Source organism: Ranitomeya imitator, chromosome 2, assembly GCF_032444005.1.
Source record: "Ranitomeya imitator isolate aRanImi1 chromosome 2, aRanImi1.pri, whole genome shotgun sequence".
NCBI classification, from domain to species: domain Eukaryota; kingdom Metazoa; phylum Chordata; class Amphibia; order Anura; family Dendrobatidae; genus Ranitomeya; species Ranitomeya imitator.
The window spans coordinates 703,632,504-703,650,834 of NC_091283.1; the positions used below are offsets into that span (position 1 = coordinate 703,632,504).

General features: G+C 48.4%; 1 protein-coding gene across 1 annotated transcript in view; it reads left to right on the forward strand.

The window, feature by feature from the left end:
• SH2D4B (SH2 domain containing 4B) overlaps positions 1–18,331 on the forward strand; it is an 826,204-nt gene that overhangs the window by 279,971 nt on the left and 527,902 nt on the right. The window lies entirely within an intron of this gene.

Sequence of the window (18,331 nt, forward strand, 5' to 3'; positions counted from 1 at the left end):
AATCTTACTTGATATTTACTAAATGTATTTTATTTTACTGGGCTCATTTATACATTATTGGGTAAATCCAACCTTATCTATATATAAGCACTTGAATGCTAAACACATTGTCTGTGGATATGAATGTATGATGCCTGACTCATGTGCTAAGTGGTATAAAAATGGCAAAAGTAACTTATTATATTTGAGTTATTCCTTGACCTTTAGTAAATTACAACCAAAGGATATTGTCCCAGCTCAAGAACACTGACCAATCGATGCTCCACACTGTGACATGCTGGGATGGGAGTAGAATTCGGGATTTAACACTCTCTAAAATAAGAACTCCTCTGTTCCCCGTATATAGCTGTTCATAAGCAACGGAGAAGAACGTAAATTCTTAATTAAAATTATGAATGTCAACATTTTGCAGTAATTATTTCTGCAATTGCAATAGAAAAAAAATGTTAAAGCCCCTTCAAAGTCGAATGGTTAGACATTGTAATTCTTTCCTGTGAGAAATGAATATGATATTGCTTTAACAGATACCAAAAAGTGGCAGTTTAAAAAGTTAGGACAGGCCGGAGCGAGCCGCCCCCTCCCCCCCACGGCTAAGCGAAGGCCAGCATGACAATGGGTTGGAGAGGAGGGGGTGGGGCTGAAAGGGTTAACAGTATAGGGGGCGGGGGAGATAGTTGAAGAGAGGGTTAGGGAAGTGTCAGGGGGCGGGGGCCGGTCAGTTCCCGCTCACCAGCACTGAAAGCAGCAGCATGTCAGGTGTGGACGCTGTGCTGCAGAGCCTGAGGGCGGCTGCAGCCTCTCGGCCTCCCGGATGGCTGGAGGCGCAGGTGGCCCACCTGCTGGACGGCGGCACCGGTGGCAGCGGATCCCCGCCGGCGGTCCCCCATCTTGATCGGCGGGCTCGGCGGACACGGCCCCCCGAGCGCCTATCGCCGGATCCTGGGCCTAGCGCCCCCCGCAGGCGTAGGAGCCCCTCCCGGGACCCTCCAGGCCGGGCGCCGGTAAGAGCAGCGGCGAGTAGGCCCCGGCCTGGGAGGAATCCGACTGCCAGGGGGGGCGCAGCGGCGGTTGCTAGGCCCTCACCTCGTGGTGCGGTGGGGGCGGAGCCAAGACGCGCCGGGCAGCGCTTGGGGCCTAGAGCAGCGGGAGGCCGCGGCGGTGCCGGTTCCGCCGCGCGGTCTGCCTCGGCGGTGAGAGCGGGGCCCAGAGGAGCGGTGGATGGAAGCGGGGCGGGCGGCCCGAGGCAGGACGACGCTGGGTCGGCCCCTACTACAGTGACGGGGGGTCCCCCTGCTCCAGGGCCTTGGAGCGGACAGCCTCTTACGGCGGCCTGGACTGCGGCTGGCGCCGGTCAGCAAGATGTGCCCTCGCCGGTCCAGGCGGCGTCTCCCCCCATCGCGGGGAGTCCGAATCCAGTGTCCCACGGGCCAGCTGCGTCCGGGAGCAGCGGGTCTGACGGACACCTCCAAGGCACATCGTTGGACGGGTCGGTGGCGGATTGGGCCGTTCGTGGACGTCCGGATACCAGCACTCCGGCTGGAGGGACCACAGATCCCTTGCAGCCCGGTGAGTATGCGTCTGTGTCTCGTGCTTGTTCTTATGATGCTAGTGCGCCTGCATTTAGTGGTGGTCAGGGAGCGCTTAGCGGCGTAGCTGCGGCAGGGGTAGCAGGCGGCGGTGAAGCGGCAGGGGTGCGGGAGCTTTTGGTTAATGTGCAGAACCTGCTAGCTAGATTGGATCGTGATGTGGCTCCGCAGGGTTTTTTGGGTGCTTGGTCTGGTGTAACACGGAGTCCGGTTAGTGCGGCAGCAGCGCAGGCCGAGGTTGCGGAGCCAGTTTCGGTTTCTGTGCAGACTGAGAAGGAGAAGGAGTGTAGGGTCCACTTAGATGATAGGGCGCACGGCGAGGTATACGTGTGTTTTGAGGGCCCGTTGGGGGCGCATCTTAAGAAAGAGGTCAGGGAAAAGATTAGTAAGGATGAGTACGTGGAAATTTTTTCACTGCTCCCCTTGGAGAAATTTAACATTGACAAGGGGAAGAAGGAGGATTTAAAAAAGGAGGAGGAAGAAAAGCGGCGTTGGCGTTTGATTCCCCAGACTTTTGCTAATTGGCTTCAAGCTTTTGCCATTTTGGCCAGTGTTATTGGCGAGAAGGCTCCGGAGAATTGCTCGGGGCTGTTTTGCTACATGGATTCCATCAGTGAGGCTCATAGGGTGTATGGCGGTCAGGCGTGGCTGAGATACGAAGAGCAGTTTAGGCAGAGAAAAGCTGTGCGGCCGGCTATTAGGTGGGACCAGAAGGATATTGGTCTCTGGTTGCGCGTGATGGCGCAGTACAAGTTCGGCCATCCCTTTCAAGGGGGGGCCGGTGGGTCCGGCCATGGATCTCAGTCCGGTGCAGGGAGCTCCTCAGGCAACGTCGGTCAGGCAGGAGGACAGAAGTTGGGTGTCTGCTGGCAATTTAATGAGGGACAGTGCAAATTTGGAAGCAATTGTAGATTTAAACATTTGTGCTCCCACTGCAGTGGTTCCTCCCACGGAGCCGCAAAATGCTTTAAGAAGGGCAAGGCAAAAGCAGGTCCAGGTAATTCCCATGGGGGAGACTCCGGTGATGGTGGAAAGGATGGTCCCTTATCTAAGTAGGTACCCGGATAAGGAAAAGGCGGCACTGTTACTGTCCGGTTTTACGGAAGGTTTTGTTATTCCAGCACCTCCTTTTGTGGTTCCCGTTGTTAGGAAAAATCTGCATTCAGCCTTGTTACACTCTGAGGTGGTTTCAGAGAAGTTACGTAAGGAGGTGGCTTTGGGCCGCATGGCTGGCCCTTTTGACCATGCTCCGTTTGAGGACTTAGTTGTTTCCCCTCTGGGGGTGGTCCCTAAGAAGGAAGCGGGAAAATTTCGCCTTATCCAGCACCTGTCGTATCCTAAGGGTAGGTCGGTGAACGACGGCATTGATCCTGATTTGTGCTCGGTGGTTTACGCATCGTTTGATGAAGCGGTAGCTTGGGTGCAGAGATGCGGAAAAGGTGCCCTGTTGGCAAAGACGGACATAGAAGCCGCTTTTCGATTGTTGCCGGTTCATCCGTCTAGCGTTAGACTTCTTGGATGTTTTTGGGAGAAAAAAATTTTTTGTTGACAGATGTTTGCCCATGGGTTGTTCGCTGTCTTGTGCTCTGTTCGAGGCGTTTAGTTCCTTTTTGGAATGGGTGGTACGGGACGTGTCTGGTTGCGATGCGGTCCTACACTACCTAGACGATTTTTTGTGCATCGGCCCGGCGGGGTCCGATTGCTGTGCAAGGATTTTGAATGCGATTGAATGGGTGGCTTCGCGGTTCGGGATCCCGCTGGCACCGGGTAAGACGGAAGGCCCGAGTACGTGCTTGTGTTTCTTAGGCATAGTCATCGATACCGTGCGGTGGGAGTTTCGTTTGCCTGAGGACAAATTGATGGGCCTACGGGAAGACGTTGTGCGAACTGGTCGCCTGCGTAAGGTGCCTTTGCGAGACCTGCAATCTCTGCTCGGTAAGCTTAATTTCGCTTGTCGAGTCATGCCAATGGGGCGAGTTTTTTCTAGGAGGTTGGCTAGCGCTACGGCGGGAGTTAAGGCTCCTCACCATTTTGTGCGGTTATTAGCTGAGCACAAGGAGGATTTGGCAGTGTGGAGTGAGTTCCTGAAGTCATATAATGGTAGGTCGTTGTTTATGGCGGGCGTGATTGACAACGAGTCGTTGGAATTATTCACTGACGCAGCCGGAGGTTCGGGTTTTGGAGCATATTTCCAAGGGCAATGGTGCGCGGCAAAGTGGCCTGCGAGTTGGATTTCTACTGGTTTAGTTCGTAACATTGCTCTCCTGGAGATTTTCCCTATTTTGGTAGCGGTGCACTTGTGGCAAGATAATTTTCGGAACAGGCGTGTTCGTTTTCGTTGCGATAACATGGGGGTGGTTTGCGCGATTAATAGTTTGTCTGCATCTTCGCCGCCGGTGGTTTGCGTGTTACGGCGTTTGGTGCTGTTGTGTTTGAATTTGAACGCGCATGTCACAGCGTCGCATGTGCCGGGAGTTCATAACTCCATCGCTGACTCTCTTTCTCGTTTGCAGTTCGATCGTTTTCGGTCATTGGCCCCGGAGGCGGAGATGGTCGGTTTGGAGTGCCCTCCAGAACTTTGGCTAGCGGTGTCCGGGACGCTCAGGCATTGATTAAGGCGTCGTTGGCTCCCAGAACCTGGGAGGCTTATCAGGCAACTTGGCGGGAGTGGGAGTTTTTGCTAGCAGCGGAATTTGGTGGGTGGAGCTACCAGGATCAGATCGGGATCCTGTTGTCATGGTTGAGCCGGGGGGCATCAGCGGGTTGGTCTCCCGCAAAAGTGTCAAGAGTCATGGCGGCCCTGGCCTTTGGTTGCAAATTGCGGGGTCAGGACGATATCACCAAGTCCTTTTTGGTGCAGAGGGCCGTAAGAGGTTTTAGGCGGCGGCCCAGAGGAACAGATTCTAGGAGGCCGGTGTCTTTTAACGTTTTGGAAAATTTGGGCGAAGCATTGTCATCACTGTGTTCTTCGTTTTTTGAGCATTGTTTATTTCGGCTGGCCTTTTCATTGGCCTTTATTGGGGCCTTTAGAGTAGGAGAGTTGGTGGCACCAAACAAAAAAGGGCCGGGGGGTTTATTGGCCAGGGACGTATTGTTGGCTGGGGGCCAGGTGGAGTTATGGTTGCAAAGGTCAAAGTCGGATCAGGAGGGGCGGGGCAGCAGAATTGTGGTGGGCTCAGTTGCGGGGTCCGTTATGTGTCCAGTCTCTTGCCTTAGCAACTTTTGGGGCCTGCAGCCTAAGCGGGATGGGGCATTGTTATGTCACCAGGATGGTTCCTGCTTGTCTCGATACCAGTTCACGGCGGTTTTCAAAAAGGCGATTTCCTCGGTGGGGTTGGATGGGGCTTGTTTCGCCCCTCACTCCTTCCGGATAGGTGCCGCAACTGAAGCGGCAATTGGGGGATTGGAGGATTCCGCCATTCGTAGGATCGGTAGGTGGCGCTCCAACCGCTTTAGAAGTTATGTGCGGCCACAGGGGGTGGTCGATGGGGTTTTATAGGCTTTATGGAGCGTTTTGCTGCAGTAGGGGACAGTTGTTAAGTTTGTGTTTGTTTTCCAGGTCACCAAGGTTTATTGGTGTGGATTCTTGGACACTCGTACGTGCACTGGGGAGCTCTGCGAGCCGACGTTCGGACGGAGGGCAGGCAACTCGGATTTGATCGAAGCGTCGCAGTCATCCGGTGGCTCGGTTTTCGGGGTATGGCCTGGAATCGCGTGTTGCGGGAAATCCAGAACAGTGTGAGACTGGACAGAGCTCCCGACGTTTTGGTTTTGCACGTGGGGGGTAACGATCTTGGGGTCCGACCTTTTCGGGAGTTGGTTAGAGACATCAAACAGGACTGTTTACGTTTGTGGGTTTTGTACCCGGGATTGACTGTCGTCTGGTCCGAAATCGTGCCGCGGAAACGGTGGAAGCACATGCGGTCTTTGCAAAAATTGATAAGGCCCGCATAAAGGTGAACAGGGCGGTGTCTGCCTTTGTGGTTAGGAATGGGGGTGCGGCGGTCAGACATTTTGAATTGGAATCTGGAAATGGGGAGTATTGGTTGGCGGACGGCGTGCATTTGAATGCTGTAGGAATGGATTTTTGGGCTCTCGGGTTACAGGAGGGCATTGAGAAGGCCATAGCTTTTCGGTCGGGTGGGGTCTCGGGCCTTTAAGGTTTTCAAAGGCCTCTCGTTGTGGCGGTTGGGGGGAGTCCTTGGAGTTGGTGGAAATTGGTTTGGGGGGTCCATAGGTATATGGCTCCTCTGTTCTGAAGTTTATTATGTTTTGGATCTGGTGATTGGTGGTGGGGAGTTCCGGCAGGGGTGGTCGGATCTCATGTTTTTACCGCGAACAGTGAACCCTCTTGCGGGGTTTTTGGTGCTCCCGAGCCAGGCTTACAACGGATGGGAGTAAAATATGGTTTGAGTTATGTTCGCGGTATGGTTAAAATCACCAGATTCTTTTGGGCTCCAAGGACTTCCCCTAGTTTTGAAATGTATGCTTTTACATTAATTGTTAACTGTTGTTTTTGTTTAATAAACAGGCTGCTGTGGCCTACATAATTCCAAAGAAACTCTTGTCTCTGTCTTAATTGGGAGAAGGGGTTCGGGTGGTCGCGCTGGGGGAAAAAAGGTAAGGGATGGTAAGAGTGTCAGTAGGGGGTATCTCCCTCTTTCCCAAGAAGCTTCGACAATACCAGGGTCAAGGACAGGCCGGAGCGAGCCGCCCCCTCCCCCCCACGGCTAAGCGAAGGCCAGCATGACAATGGGTTGGAGAGGAGGGGGTGGGGCTGAAAGGGTTAACAGTATAGGGGGCGGGGGAGATAGTTGAAGAGAGGGTTAGGGAAGTGTCAGGGGGCGGGGGCCGGTCAGTTCCCGCTCACCAGCACTGAAAGCATCCCTCCCTCCCGCCCTTTTTGGTTTGTGGTTCTGTGGGTGTAAATTACTCGCGGTGAGCGGGTGGTTTTAGTATGCACATGGTTCTTTTTGGGTCATTGCGGCCTGAGCGGTTGGGGGGAGTCCTTGGAGTTGGTGGAAATTGGTTTGGGGGGTCCATAGGTATATGGCTCCTCTGTTCTGAAGTTTATTATGTTTTGGATCTGGTGATTGGTGGTGGGGAGTTCCGGCAGGGGTGGTCGGATCTCATGTTTTTACCGCGAACAGTGAACCCTCTTGCGGGGTTTTTGGTGCTCCCGAGCCAGGCTTACAACGGCTGGGAGTAAAATATGGTTTGAGTTATGTTCGCGGTATGGTTAAAATCACCAGATTCTTTTGGGCTCCAAGGACTTCCCCTAGTTTTGAAATGTATGCTTTTACATTAATTGTTAACCGTTGTTTTTGTTTAATAAACAGGCTGCTGTGGCCTACATAATTCCAAAGAAACTCTTGTCTCTGTCTTAATTGGGAGAAGGGGTTCGGGTGGTCGCGCTGGGGGAAAAAAGGTAAGGGATGGTAAGAGTGTCAGTAGGGGGTATCTCCCTCTTTCCCAAGAAGCTTCGACAATACCAGGGTCAAGCAAAGGGAGCCTGTCACCAGTCCGAATTTACATTCCTCGATGGAGAACTTCAAAAGATTTTTTGGGGAGATGCACAGGGAAGTCAGGACATAATATAGAATGCAGCACTGGTAGTGAGAAAGGTGGTAGCAAAGAAAAACCATTTTACATTGGAAATATTTTTATATTTTACTTGTATAGACGCTTTATTTCTCGCTATGAAATTTTAAAACGAGTGTTACATTGTTTACTAGAATACATATTTTCTGTGCTGGTAATTTTGTGACCCAAATTGTATCAATATTTTTTCTATATTTTACATTTTGTGTCTGCTAAAATCCGTAATGTACTGAATACAATTCCCAGAGCTTCACGCCTTCATTAACGATGCAAAGTCTTGAATTATATGCAGAACACTTAACATGCGCGCTTTAACCATGCTAAAATATTTAACACTCCACAAATCTCCCTCCTAAAATGATGAGTGGACCATATTTAAAGTCGGGAAAGTGTAGTTAAAAAAATGTCAAGTCCATTAAAAGGCATTTACTTTCAAGACGTATGCAAATGATTTCTTCACTATCAACCAAACGAAAACTATTTGTTTCACTTTAGTAATTACAATGACATAATATTTGACAATATGATTTCAAAATCCTTTAGCTCATAAAGGAGATTAAATAGAAAATTATTCTACAAATTTATTTTGCGCTGCAGTAAATAAAGTCCTTGGGTAATCTGTAAAACGCCAAGTGAATCTCCCACTTTATTTCCCCTGTCGGCGTAGTGTTAGTTTTACTCTGTAAATGGGAATACCACTCTCGGCATTTACTGGAATTTAGTTTGATGCTCCCTCCATCAACCTAAGTGCCCCATATCGGTAAGGATAGTACAGTCTCCAAACTCTACCAATGTGAGACAATATCCCAACACCATTTGCTTCCCTGATCATTTGTGCAGCGTTAAGATGTCAACTGTATTATGGAATTGTTATGGGTACCCCAGAATGTATTGTCTATGAGGCACATGTGCTCCCCAGATCCTGCAAGAATGCAATAGTTACAGTGATGCCTTATTTAAAGAGAAACTTCTGAAGTAACAACATCGATGGTGGGGAGTGGGTATGGTTCTGTAGTTGGACATATTTATTGAAGAATGATCTCTATTTATTGATTTTACTCACTTATATAGTGCCATTATATCCAAAGCGCTTTACATACATTATCATCACTGTAAAGAAAAAAAGGAAAAAAAAAAAGTCTTGCACTCACCGGCCTATCTTTATTAGGACATGTGCAGTAAAATCAGGGAGAACATCCTGAATGTAGGATGACAACTGTTTCGCGCACACCGCGCTTCTACTGATCTCTTTTTTGGACATTGATTATCATCACTGTCCCCACTGGGGCTCACAATCTAAATTCCATATCAGTATGTCTTTGGAATGTGGGAGGAAACCGGTGAACCCGGAGGAAACCCACGCAAATACGGGGAGAATATATAAACTTTACAATCAAAGGGAATCTGTCAGCAGATTTTTCGCTATGTAATCTGAGAGCAGCATAACGTATTAGAGATCCTCATTACAGTGATGTGTCACTTGCTGAGCTGTATTTTTCTGTTTGAATACAATTAGTGTTTTATCAGCAAGAGATTACCACTGCATGACAACTGGCCTTGTGCTTCCTAGTCCAACAAAGTCCCCAACGGTGATTAGCAGCTTTCTGTCACTATACAATGTACACAGAAAGTTGACAATCAGTGGTGTGGATGCGGTTGTACAGGGCTCAGCATTCTGAGCAGTGTTGAGCCACCCCCCTAGTGTTCGAGTTTGGTTCGGTTCGTCGAATTGGTGTGTGTTCGACGAATGTTCGTCAAACGTTCGACGGACACCGTCGAACCCCATTGAAACCAATGGCAGGCAAGCACAAACACATACAAAAACATAGAAAAAACCTTGAAAGGTGTCCAAAAGCTGACAAACTGCTCAGAAGACACAGCAAACACATGGAAAAGTCAAAAGTACATATAGTCATGCAAAAATAAAAGAAGGGGAGGAGTAAAAGGAGGAGGAGACACAGATATATGCATATCATGCCCTTCTAAAATCAAGAAAGGCTGGAGTAAAAATCTAAAATCACCCTACCAACACCCAGACATTGTGACAAAAAAATTCAAAAAATAAATATCTTTAGGTAGAATGGCGGTGGGTCCATTCAGAACACTTTCCTTTGAAGACGTAGTGGTACCCCCGTTGGGAGTAGTGCCAAAAAAGGAACCCAATACATTCAGACTAATCCACCATTTGTCATATCCAAGGGGCAGGTCAGTAAACGACAACATCAACGCGGAACCAAGTACAGTACTATGTACTGTACCTCCTTTGACGAGGTAATCAGGTGGGTCAAGAAGTTGGGAAGGGGCACCCTAATGGCCAAAACAGACATTGAGGGGGCATTCCGGTTACTACCTGTGCCTCCGAATAGTGTCCTCCCATTGGGCTGCTTCTGTGAAGGAGCATATTACATAGATCGATGTTTGCCCATGGGGTGTTCCATATCCTGCTCACTATTTGAGGCGTTTAGTTGCTTCCTCGAATGGATCGTCATGGACGTTTCTAAGGGGGCACATATTATCCATTACCTCGATGACTTCTTATGCCTGGGCCCAAAAGATTCGCCACAGTGTGAATACACACGGTAGGCCACCTGTGAGAAGGAGAGAGCTGGAGGGAGAGCGGACACCCCTGAGCTGAGGGGTTAGATTGCGAAAGGAAGAAGGCGGTGTAGCTTGCTTCTTGGGTGGGGTACTCTGCTGAGTAGCACAAAATGCAACTAGGCCCAAAAGGATTTCCTGGCAAGATGCAGTTAAAAATTAGTAATTAGATAAACAGGCAGTGTAGCTTGCTTCATGGGTGGGCTACTCTGCTGACTATTAGACACTGAAGCTTTGGAGCAGACCTCTGAATTCCCATAGTATGAGTAAACAACTGAATTCCCATAGTATGAGTAAACAACTCTGCAGACTCAACCATCTGTGTTACCCCAAGCCATAGTGAATGTAGTTTCTAAAGGTTAAAAGGGGGGGGAAGCGGCCCCACCCACCTGGAATTGACGATGCCAACGTCATGTAAAACACAGCAAGGGGACTCCAAAAAGAGTCTCCATTTGTTCCAAAAAATTGGCCACAGACACCACTTAAGTGGCATCAATTACGCCAGAGTTTCTTAAAATGGTTGGTGAGGAGATTTTCACAAATCATCAAGCTTTTAGTCTCCCCAGGATGACACAGGGGTAGAAAAGTCCTTGCGATCCAGGATTTGTTCATCTTGATGAACATTAGTTTGTCTACATTGTCACTGGACAGCCGTGTGCGCTTATCTTTCAGCACACCACCAGCAGAACTGAACAAGTTCTCCAAGGCATGAGTGGTGAGCTCAGGCCATTTTTTCAGATTGGAAGCCCAAAATGAGCAAGGGTCCAGTTCCACAGTCATGGCATCGATTTTAACTTGGAGATACTCCTGTATCATCCTCTCTAGGCGATGGTCTAAATAATTCTGGAAACGATTGGAAAAAATTGCTGTTACCACCAGATGCGATGTTACTGTTTCCGTTTGAGTGATGACTCTATAGTCCCATGGTTGGCAAGTTAGAACTCAGAGATTCACTACGTGCACCACTCGTGTTTTGTGGAAAAAGCAGATGTAAGATTCAGTAACAGTCTATGCTGATACTCCTGCATGCGTGAATCCCTTTCTATGGCAGGAATTATTTTGCCAAATTTACTTTTGTACCGGGGATCTAAGAGTGTGGCAACCCAGTAGTCAGCATTACTTCGGATTCTGACAATCCGAGGGTCATGTTGCAGGTAGTGCAGCAAGAAGGCACTCATGTGTCTTGCGCATCCAGGAGGACCAAGTCCTTGTTATCTTGGTGGTGGCGAGGTGAGAATCATGCTTCCTTCCTCTGCCCTCTCCCCTCAACCTCGCACAACAGAAATTTGATCAAGGTCTCCCCCATCTCATGAGTCTTTCATGCCCAGCTCCAGTTCGTCCTCCACTTCTCCCTTGGCTCCTGCACCTTCCTTAACAGTTTGGCTGCTACCATGCACCCTTGGTAATCCCTCACCCCCACCCTCCAATGCCAGCCACCTTGGTGCTGCCGACCATCTGGACCTTGGAGATATTATCCCTTCCGCATACGACTCCTCCTGTTCCTACTCCTCCTCCTCTTCCTCTTGTCCCGCCACCTGACTCCGAATACTGTTTAAGGTGTGCTCCAGCATGTAAATGACTGGAATAGTCATGCTGATAATGGCATCGTCAGCACTAAACATCTTCGTTGCTATTTCAAAACTGTGCAGAAGGGTGCATAGGTCTCTGATCTGAGACCACTCCTGCAGCGTGATTTTCCCCACCTCTGGATCTTGTTGGCCCAGGCTATACATCAACGTATTGCACCAGGGCTCATCGGTGCTGCCACAGTCACTGCAACATGTGTAGATTTGAATTGCACCATGTCGGCACATCGCATTTCAGCCGGTGAACTGGCAGGCCCAACGACTTCTGTAGAGATGTAAGTCGTTGAGCGGCGAGATGGGACTGGCGGAAGTGAGCACACAGCGACCGTGCCCTCTGCAGAAGCCCATCTAGTCCGGGAGAGTGGGATAAAAATTGATAGACAACCAGGTTCAAATTGTGAGCCATACAAGGCACATGTGTGACATTGCCCCGGCGAAGGGCCACACCCAGGTTTGCAGCATTGTCGCACACAGCCTTCCCTGGCTGCAGGTTCAGTGGAGACAACCATTGATGGAACTCGGTCCCCAGAGCTGACCACAACTCCTCAGCTGTGTGACTCACATTTCACACACATTTCAAGGTAAACACCACCTGATGCCATTGAACCCTGGGGACAGCATAGTAAGGAGGTGTGCAGGATTCATTCTGCGCAGTTTGAACGTGGGTGGCATTACCAGACAGGCTTTGGGTGCAGGTGGAGGACCGAGAGGAGGTTGAGGAGGCAGAAGCAGTGGAGGAACTTAGAGATACAGAGAATCAATGCTCAACTCATTGAGATGGCAAGGCTTGGACTGCAGCCCCTTCTCCTGATGTCACCATAGTTACCCAGTGCCCAGTCACCGACATGTAACGCCCCTGTACATGTCTACTCATCCAAGTGTCTGTGGTGAAATGCACCCTGTCACACACAGCGTTTCTCAAGGAAGCGGTGATGTTGTGTGCAACATGCTGGTGTAGCGCAGGCACAGCTTTCTTTGAGAAGTAGTGGTCACTGAGCATCTGGTACTGGGGCACTGCGACGGACATAAGGTCTCGAAAATCCTCTGTGTCCACCAGGCAGAAAGGCAGCATTTCTGTAGCCAACAGCTTGCAGATGGTGAAATTCAACCTCTTAGCTTTGTAATGGCTAGGAGGAAATGGTCTTTTACTTGTCCACATCTGAGGGACCGAGGGCTGGCTGCCGTGCTTAGATGGGGTTGAGTAGGGTGTCTCTGGCAAATTGCTGGTCTGTGAGGGAGGTGCAGGTGGAGATATTATGTTGCCTTGATCAAAATGTGGTGTCGATGTCGGAGAGCGCTCAACAACAGCAGGTGTTTCGACTTGCAAATTTACTGACGACCTGCCAATCACACTGGCTGTTGCAGGTAAAGAGGTGGAAGGTCTGCTTTCAAAACCAGGTGCCACTGCTGTCCCCACAGTCACAGAGGATGAAGAGGCCGTGGATGCACTTGATGGGGCAGACGGTGGTTGGCCCGGCCCACTAGGCCGCATTGTAGCACAGTGAGCTTCCCACTGCAACTTATGCCTCATATCCATGTGACGGTTTATGCATGAAGTACTCAAACTATTAATTTTTTGGCATCTACTGAGATTTTGGTGACAAATCTTACAGACAACATGAGTTGGGTCATCCTTTCCAATATCAAAAAATGCCCAGGCTATGTAAAGGCTTAGAGCCCATGCGACCTGAAGAGCCACCATGACTTGTGCTCAGAGGCACAGTTGTGGTTGAGGATGCAGTTGTTGATGTGTTTCCAGTTCTCCATCTCTGTCCAGGAAGGTGCAACCTAACCTCGTCGTCAGACTCATAGTAACATAGTAACATAGTTAGTAAGGCCGAAAAAAGACATTTGTCCATCCAGTTCAGCCTATATTCCATCATAATAAATACCCAGATCTACGTCCTTCTACAGAACCTAATAATTGTATGATACAATATTGTTCTGCTCCAGGAAGACATCCAGGCCTCTCTTGAACCCCTCGACTGAGTTCGCCATCACCATCTCCTCAGGCAAGCAATTCCAGATTCTCACTGCCCTAACAGTAAAGAATCCTCTTCTATGTTGGTGGAAAAACCTTCTCTCCTCCAGACGCAAAGAATGCCCCCTTGTGCCCGTCACCTTCCTTGGTATAAACAGATCCTCAGCGAGATATTTGTATTGTCCCCTTATATACTTATACATGGTTATTAGATCGCCCCTCAGTCGTCTTTTTTCTAGACTAAATAATCCTCGTCTCTAGCATCCTCCTCCACCTCCTCTGCTGACCTCATGGACTGGCGGACTGTGGGTTGACAGTAAGTGGGGTCTCCAACCTTGTCATCATCACCCTGTGTGTTCTCACAACCATCATCCTCAGAGCCAACCTCTTCCTACCCTGACTGAAAAGACAAGTTTGGGTTCCAATCAGGTATCTCAGTCTCATCATCATCTTCCTCATTATCTCCACCAACAGGAGTTACAGTTTGGAAACGAGGGTCTACATTATGTTCAGAACCTTCTTCATCTGGGCCTGGATCTGACTCACAAAGATTCTGGGCATCAGTGCAGATCATTTCCTTGTCTGGATTCACAGAAGCTCTGGAGCAGACCTCTGATTCCCAGGCTACAGGCTACAGTATGAGTAAACAGCTCTGCAGACTCAACCATCTGTGTTACCCCATACTCTGACGGGCGGCTGGAGACTTGGGAGCTGTGAGGAAGCAAGTGCGATTGGGGTGACACCTCTGAGGACTGGAGTATTTGTGACGTTGAGGTGGAGGAGAGCCCACTTGAATGAGCACTTGATATCCATTCAAGCACCTGCTGTTTTTGTGCCTCATCTGGAATTTGTAGCGATGCTCGTAGCGATGGTCGCAAGAAAGGGATCATATCAGGTTGTCCACAAAAAGAAGTAGACATCTTACTTTGGCTAGAAGATGATATATCCTCTGCAGATGTTTCTGTTGCTTTACCACCGACCCCATGGGCACAACCTTTTTTCCCTTTCCAACACACCTATTCCCCTTTCCACCAGCAGCAGGCCTTTTGCCACTCATTTTGGTGCTTTACTAATTGGCAACTCTGTAATTGTTGGCACAAAAGACGATGGATGGAAACCGAGCAGAGCTGAGTGGCCAAACTGTGGTACTAGGCCCAAAACGATTTACTAAGTTAGATGCAGTAAAAATTTAGGTATACAGGCGGTGTAGTTAGCTTTGCAGGCGGGCTACTCCCCTGACATCCAGACACTGCTACTATGCCCAAAATGATTTACTGGGTTAGATGCAGTAAAAATTTAGATACAAAGGCGGTGTAGGTTCACAGGCGGGCTACTCCGCTGACGTGCAGACACTGCTCCTAGGCCCAAAACGATTTACTGGGATAGATACAGTAAAAATTTAGATACATAGGTGGTGTAGCTAGCTTCACAGGCGGGCTACTCAGATGACTACCAGACAATGCTACTAGCCCAAAAGGATTGGCTGAGCTAGATTACACCAAATGCTGTGACAAACACTTGCACAGCACTGGCACAGACCTGCCTGGCAAAAAGTGCTATGAACTGCTGTATCCTACCCTGAAAAGGGCTGATATTACAACTAGTCCCGACTCCCGACTCCATAAACCTGTCTCTCTCTATCTAACAGAAAATTCGCTCGCAAAAAACACTAGAGCGCCCACAGCAGCAGTGGTGCCGTCTAACACTAAGCTGCAGCAGTGAGGAAATGGTGGCAACGGGGAAAATGGCTGGTTCTTATAGGGCAAGGACATGTGACATACACAGCCAATGACACATGCCCTTGCTTGTGTGCATCACATGCACATTGATGTGTGTGTGCGCACTGCTGATAGGCTGAGAGACTGCACCGCCCACTGTAAATGTGTGAAAAAACAAAAAAGGAGATCGGCATTACTTCAGCACAGATCTATCCCCCACCCACTATACACTGAAACAGTCTATTAACATGATAAACAGTTTTAATGTGAAAATCAAGTTAGGCTTTTAGTGAACGAACAGTTATCGAACAGAAACTCGAACGGACGAACTTTAACCCCTTTCTGACATCGGACGTACTATCCCGTCGAGGTGGGGTGGGCCCCTATGACCACCGACGGGATATTACGTCCAGCACGATCGGCCGCGCTCACGGGGGGAGCGCGGCCGATCACGGCCGGCTGTCAGCTGCCTATCGCAGCTGACATCCGGCACTGTGCCAGGAGCGGTCACGGACCGCTCCCGGCACATTAACCCCCGGCACACCGCGATCAAACATGATCGCGATGTGTCGGCGGTATAGGGAAGCTTCCCGCAGGGAAGGGGGCTCCCTGCGGGCTTCCCTGAGCCCCCCGCAGCAACGCGATGTGATCGCGTTGCTGCGAGGGTCTCTTACCTCTCCTTCCTCACTGCAGGCCCGGATCCAAGATGGCAGCGGCATCCGGGTCTTGCAGGGAGGGAGGTGGCTTCACAGAGCCTGCTCAGAGCAGGCAGTGTGAAGCAGCCTGCACTGCTATCAGATCGGTGATCTGACAGAGTGCTGTACAAACTGTCAGATCACTGATCTGTGATGTCCCCCCCTGGGACAAAGTAAAAAAGTTAAAAAAAAAATTTCCACATGTGTAAAAAAAAAAAAAAAAAAAATATTCCCAAATAATGAAAAAAAAAAATATTATTCAAATAAATTCATTTCTTTATCTAAATAATAAAAAAAACAATAAAAGTACACATATTTAGTATCGCCACATCCGTAACGGCCCGACCTATAAAACTGTCCCACTAGTTAACCCCTTCAGTAAACACCGTAAGAAAAAAAAAAAAAGAGGCAAAAAACAACGCTTTATTATCATACCACCGAACAAAAAGTAGAATAACACGTGATCAAAAAGACGGATATAAATAACCATGGAATCGCTGAAAACCTCATCTTGTCCCGCAAAAAACGAGCCACTATACAGCATCATCAGCAAAAAAATAAAAAAGTTATAGTCCTGAGAATAAAGCGATGCAAAAAATATTATTTTTTCTATAAAATAGTTTTTATCGTATAAAAGCGCCAAAACATAAAAAAATGATATAAATGAGGTATCGCTGTAATCGTACTGACCCGAAGAATAAAACTGCTTCATCAATTTTACCAAACGTGGAACGGTATAAACGCCTCCCCCAAAAGAAATTCATGAATAGCTGGTTTTTGGTCATTCTGCCTCACAAAAATCGGAATAAAAAGCGATCAAAAAATGTCACGCGCCCGAATATGTTACCAATAAAAACGTCAACTCGTCCCGCAAAAAACAAGACCTCACATGACTCTGTGGACCAAAATATGGAAAAATTATAGCTCTCAAAATGTGGTAACGCAAAAAATATTCATAAAAATCCGTTAAAAAACCCGCTATAAAAGTAAATCAATCCCCCCTTCATCACCCCCTTAGTTCGGGAATTAAAAAAATGTATTTATTTCCATTTTCCCATTAGGGTTAGGGTTAGGGCTAGGGTTAGGGTTAGGGCTAGGGCTAGGGTAAGGGTTAGGGTTAGGGCTAGGGCTAGGGTTAGGGTTAGGGTTAGGGTTAGGGCTAGGGTTAGGGCTAGGGTTAGGGCTGGGGTTAGGGCTAGGGTTAGGGTTAGGGCTAGGGCTAGGGTTAGGGCTAGGGTTAGGGCTACGGTTAGGGTTAGGGCTAGGGTTAGGGCTAGGGTTAGGGCTAGGGTTGGGGCTAGGGTTAAGGCTACAATTAGGGTTGGGGCTAAAGTTACGGTTAGGGTTTAGATTACATTTACGGTTGGGAATAGGGTTGGGATTAGGGTTGGGATTAGGGTTAGGGGTGTGTCAGGGTTAGAGGTGTGGTTAGGGTTACTGTTGGGATTAGGGTTAGGGGTGTGTTTGGATTAGGGTTTCAGTTATAATTTGGGGGGTTTCCACTGTTTAGGCACATCTGGGGCTCTCCAAACGCGACATGGCGTCCGATCTCAATTCCAGCCAATTCTGCGTTGAAAAAGTAAAACAGTGCTCCTTCCCTTCCGAGCTCTCCCATGTGCCCAAACAGGGGTTTACCCCAACATATGGGGTATCAGCGTACTCAGGACAAATTGGACAACAACTTTTGGGGTCCAATTTCTCCTGTTACCCTTGGGAAAATACAAAACTGGGGGCTAAAAAATAATTTTTGTGGGAAAAAAAAAGATTTTTTATTTTCACGGCTCTGCATTATAAACTGTAGTGAAACACTTGGGGGCTCAAAGTTCTCACAACACATCTAGATAAGTTCCTTGGGGGGTCTAGTTTCCAATATGGGGTCACTTGTGGGGGGTTTCTACTGTTTAGGTACATTAGGCGCTCTGCAAACGCAATGTGATGCAGACCATTCCATCTAAGTCTGCATTTCAAATGGCGCTCCTTCCCTTATGAGCCCTTCCATGCGCCCAAACAGTGGTTTCCCCCCACATATGGGGAATCAGCACACTCAGGACAAATTGAGCAAATTGACCTTAAACAAATTTTAAGGTCCAATTTCTCCTGCTACCCTCGGGAAAATACAAAACTGGGGGCTAAAAAATAATTTTTGTGGGAAAAAATTTTTATTTTATTTTTACGGCTCTGCATTATAAACTTCTGTGAAGCCCTTGGTGAGTCAAAGGGCTCACCACACATCTAGATAAGTTCCTTAGGGAGTCTACTTTCCAAAATGATGTCACTTGTGGGGGGTTTCTACTGTTTAGGCACATCAGTGGCTCTCCAAACGCAACATGGCGTCCCATCTCAATTCCTGTCAATTTTCCATTGAAAAGTCAAACGGCGCTCCTTCCCTTCCGACCTCTCCCATGCGCCCAAACAGTGGTTTACCGCCACATATGGGGTATCAGCGTACTCAGGACAAATTGTACAACAACTTTTGGGGTCCAATTTCTTCTCTTACTCTTGGGAAAATAAAAATTGGGGACGAAATATAATTTTTGTGAAAAAATATGATTTTTTATTTTTACGGTTC